The 4,729-nt window shown below is 47.5% G+C and overlaps 1 protein-coding gene across 1 annotated transcript in view; it reads left to right on the top strand.

The window, feature by feature from the left end:
* The first annotated feature begins 1,919 nt into the window (after positions 1-1,919).
* The window catches only part of PLEKHF1 (pleckstrin homology and FYVE domain containing 1), a 10,597-nt gene continuing 7,787 nt past the window's right edge, over positions 1,920-4,729 (top strand). The window contains exon 1 of the mRNA XM_006016597.3: positions 1,920-2,122. The gene's annotated coding sequence lies outside the window, so the exon portion shown is untranslated. The remainder of the gene's footprint in view (positions 2,123-4,729) is intronic.

A 4,729-nucleotide genomic window follows, 5' to 3' on the forward strand; every position in this document is an offset into this window, starting at 1 on the left:
TAAACTGAATATACATGAGAATGTGTTCTTTTTTTCTTGGTTGTGCTTTTCAGTAGTTTCTAATATTCTTTTCAGCCTATGCCAAGGCACTGTGACTCTGGTAGTTATACCATTTTGCTCACTTTATATGGCTCTATGACAAGAGGAACATTCTCCAAGCTCTGATCTGGACATCCAGTAGGCTTTCAGGGTTCAGAAAGGGTTCCAAAGTATGTTCTGGACTGATGGGGCATGCATCATGTATGACCACCAGTGAACATCTATGAACATCACAAGATTACACATCACCAGATTACAAAAGTATGACCTTCATTTTTCCTATTGGATTCACTGCATTGTCCACAATGGCTACTGCACTCAGATCAAGGACTGAAGGACTTTTATATACAATGCATACTATATTGCAGATGTTATATGCCAGACAGCCACAATGCACAAAAGCAGTCAATCAAATTTAACTTCTTTAACAAAGACACTTCTGGGATAGATCAGTTGCAAACAAAAGAATGGCCTTGATGTTGGGGTTCTCACCTGACAAATGCCATGAAAAACCTAAGTGAACATAAGGCAAGATTACACGAAACTATGAATTCATTTACAGTGGCAAATCCCTGTGCTCTTCCAGTCTGTGAAAACATCTCCACCAGTCACAGCAGTACCGGCCACAACGCATCATGCATCGCAACCTTCTAAGAAGTTTCTACAAAAGATTCACATCCTCTTTCAGGTGGAGCATTTTAAAAACTGCAGCCGTGATGTCATTCCATTGCAGAAGCGCACCGAGAAGTTAAATTATGTGGCATGATCCCTTTGGGGGTGGGGTTGGAGGGCAATAAAACTGATCTTACTGTTTATTAAAAGCAATACTTGAAATCTGTTCTGGGTCACGTGTTAAGTGTCTGTCCCTCGTAACCATGTAGCCAGGAAGCATTGCCAACAAGCCTAAGACCTTAACAGAGTGCTCTATGAGCAGTCAGGGCCTCTCCCCACCAAGGCACCCAGGAGTACAATGCAAACTGCTGTCTTCAGGTGCAGAAGAAGCAAACTTGCAGTTCTCTGGCTCTGACCACTTCCTAGTTTAATGGCAGGAATATCTGGAACAGCCTTGCAACAAAATGTGTTGATGCTTCCCCAGGCCCAGCCCACACCTAGGGGCTCTACTGGGTCCATCAGCCACACGCACAGCCACAAGCCCTCCTTGGAAGCCCTCTGGGCGGTGATGCCAGGTGTATGGTAATTACTATACTTGTATAATAACTGTACGATGTACAATCAATAATAGTATAAGTACTCAAAACATATAATTTTTGAGGCAGCTAATTGATGCAACATCTTTAAAACACAAGTCATACTCTGGGAGTTTTAACTGACTTTGGGGCTTGCTATCAGCACTTTCTTATGCTTGTTTGCCTCAACATAAAGAAATGCTTCCACTTTACTAACCCAGTTTTCACACACTCACTGGACAGAGTGAGCTAGACTAGAGTGAGCAATATGAAGTAAAGGAGAAGACTTGCATACTTATTTGCATATAGTTGTTCAGCAAATACGATCATTGTGAACTTGCAGTACGATCATTTCATATTTAAGAAACACTGCTTCTGGGCCGCACGTGCGGCGGCCCCGGGCCGAGCAGGGGTTACAAGGGGCCACCCGCTGCCCGGGCTGGGGACGAGACTGAAGGGCAGGGGCCAGCGCCTCTCCTCGCGGGGCGGACGAAGAGGAGAGCGGCCACTAGACCCCCACAACCTACCCGGCCCTCGGGGCCACAGTCTGCCCCCTGCTTAGGGCGGCTCCCTGGCCGCAGACCAGGTCCTGTACCACTTCACTCAATTCCGTCCCAGGCTCCTACTCCTACTCCCGCTCCCTGATTGGTCAACGTGCCGAGAGGGGCGTGGCTAGTGTGGAATGCTGAGTCTCAGCGTTCCAGAACCGGACGGTCCTGCTCGGCCCGGGACGCGCTGATTGGCTGAGCCGCGGCCCCCCCCGCCTTCTCCGGGGGAGAGAATGGAATGTTGCGGCGTCTGAGTTCCAGCGCGGGGCGGCGGCGGCTGCAGCCCCGGGCCGTCTCGGAGCCCCGGGCGGGGAGCGGCCGAAGCGAGGATCCGGGGACGAGCACCAGGTAAAGCTGCTGCGCCCGCCTTGGGCCCGCGCCGAGGGTCGGGTCCTTCTCTGCACGAGGCGGCTCTCAGTTGCCGTCGGGCTCCCCCGGGCGCGGGGCACAAGCGGCAGCCGGCGCTGGGTCCTTGCAGCCGCGGGACCCACAAGGCAGTGGGTTGAGATCAGTGCGCCCGGCCTGCGAGCGAGCGCGAGCTCAGGAGGCCTCCCCGGTTCGCGCCGTCCTTTCGCTTGAGCCCTGTTAGAGCGGCCTGAGCTGAGCCGCGGGTTTGGACGTCTGGCCTTCGCCACAAGCCGTCAAGTGCTGAGCCCGCGTGAGCGGGCAAGGCGGGAGGGTGCTGGATTCTAAACACCAGCCCTGGACCACAGGCCCGGGAGGCAAGGTGAGCCGTCTGCAGCCAGGAGCAAACTCCGCTTGTACTGGGCTTTCCACCTCTGCTCCACCTGTCTTATCTAGACTGGAAGGTCTTCGTGGGGGCGGCCTCCCTCCCCTTGCTCTGTTACGCTAAGCCCGCGCTGAACAGTTGCAGCACAACTTCTGTAACTCCCACGTCGTTTGATGGCGGCAGTTCTCACCCTTTTCAAATGCACATAAGCAGCAATCTGCCCATTTTGCAGAAGTCTAGTATTTGTGATGCACTTTAAGAGCCTTGGTTACCATCAGCCACGTGTATGCAAAGAAGAAGGTGAATCTCTCCGTACCCAAGTGCGTTTCAGTATGAGTTGCCAATCTCGAAGCTTTTTGCCATCTAAGGAATAGCACTCATGTCGAGTGCGTTTTATGTGGTAAACTCTGTGCGTTTCAGAACACAAATATTAGGAGAACAAAGTCTCTAAACTCAGGAAATCGGCATCAGAACTCAGCACATCTCTTGTGACGGGCTTTGGTGTGACAGTCAGGAACCTGTTTCATTGCAGCGCTCTTTTTCTTTCAAAACTAGCTATGCACCTAATTTGCCTGCACCATCCCTGGAATTACATGTGCAAATTGTATTTGCTCACACAGCTGCATTTTGTTCTGTGTGGTTTTTATGAGCAACTAATTTGTGCCTACAATCACACATTCACTTTTGTACAGGCAGTTACATGCATATACATCTCTTAAAGAACATGCACCTTTAGCAGCCCAGGACTTAGTACCATACAAGGGCAGTTGTTTAGTACCAAGCTGAAACAAAAGCATGCCTGGGAGCAGCCTTCGTTTAATGCTCAGCTGCTCTTTCATACTTAAGCCCAGTGGGGATTTACAGACTACACCTTCCTCTGCCTTTCTGCCAGCAAGACCCACTCAAGAGAGCTGGGACATCTAACATGCAGTGGGTTGGCTCCCACAAATTAGGTGCTCCCACACTCAGCGTTGTGAGTCTCCTTTTTAGATCTAACTTTCGGGGTACCCCAGCTGGGAAAACATACCCCAAGCCAACAAGCCCACATGAAAAAGTATGTGAGCTGCAGCATCCAAGGAAATGTTCCCCTAGGACTTATTCCACAGCACTTTAAAGGAACAGTTGCACACTGCGCTTAATTGACATATGCCAAGGAACCATCTCTTTAATATTTAAAATACAGTTGATTAAATACTGCAGTTCTTCAGTAAATGTCATCACTATTCATGAAATATGTTAACTGCATAATGCTGAACTAGAGCTAACTGAATACTACAATAGAAGAGCCATTTATCATGGTCTAGGGAAATTAAACTACTCTTCAGCTACACTTACTATACTCATCTTGCTTTTGTTGTGCCTCTTTCTTTTACTTCCTCTCTGTGAATATACTCCTTGCTACTTTTCCCATCAGTTCTGCGGGTTGTTTAAGGTCTAGATCTGTAGGGAGAACATTTTTACTCTTAATGGCTGCTTGGAGTATTTGAAGTGTTCCGAAACCAGTTCCCAAAGGACAGGCAGCCCCATTATGCAGTTGGACTCTCCCTGTGTTTGTGTGTGCACATGCTCTGCAGTTCACTGATCAATCTTAGGAGGCAGATAGTGTCATATATTTATTTATTAACTACTACAAATTCTCTGAAACACACTTTGGTATAAAACAGAATTAAAATAATATTCCCCCCCAATTAATTGGATGGATCAGAATTTATGTTTTTATATATTTTTTAATTTACTTATTGCTTTGTAATTTCTAATGTACGGGTTCTCACTGCAGTGGTGGGGCGGGGAATGTTAATTCACAGAAGCCTGCTTTGTTTAGCAGTAAGAAAATCTCTAAACTCATGCAACACCTTCCGTCCATACAGAAAACTAAATAGCGTTTTAAATTAATCACGTTACCAGAGTAAAATTGGTTTTGTCCCTAAGCAACCTACACATCATCCGTAAACCAAGTGTAATTTATGGTTCATCCAAGAAGTTTATGATGTGGTTACACTCCCTTCACTGAGCCTTTTACTCCTTAGGGAATAAGGAGAGAATAAATTTGTTGTCTTTCTGACCTGTTTGATTAGAGATTCATCTTTCAAACTGAGGTACCCAGCAAATTTCTAGAGGGTATATAAGAGGAAGGAATGGAGAGGCAGAAGGATAGAGAGGGGAACTATAAAAGGAGGGAAAGGTATTAAAAACTACTCCACGATATCCCAAGGTTGTTGGAAAGA

The sequence above is a fragment of the Alligator sinensis genome, unplaced genomic scaffold (assembly GCF_000455745.1).
Source record: "Alligator sinensis unplaced genomic scaffold, ASM45574v1 scaffold170_1, whole genome shotgun sequence".
NCBI lineage: Eukaryota > Metazoa > Chordata > Crocodylia > Alligatoridae > Alligator > Alligator sinensis.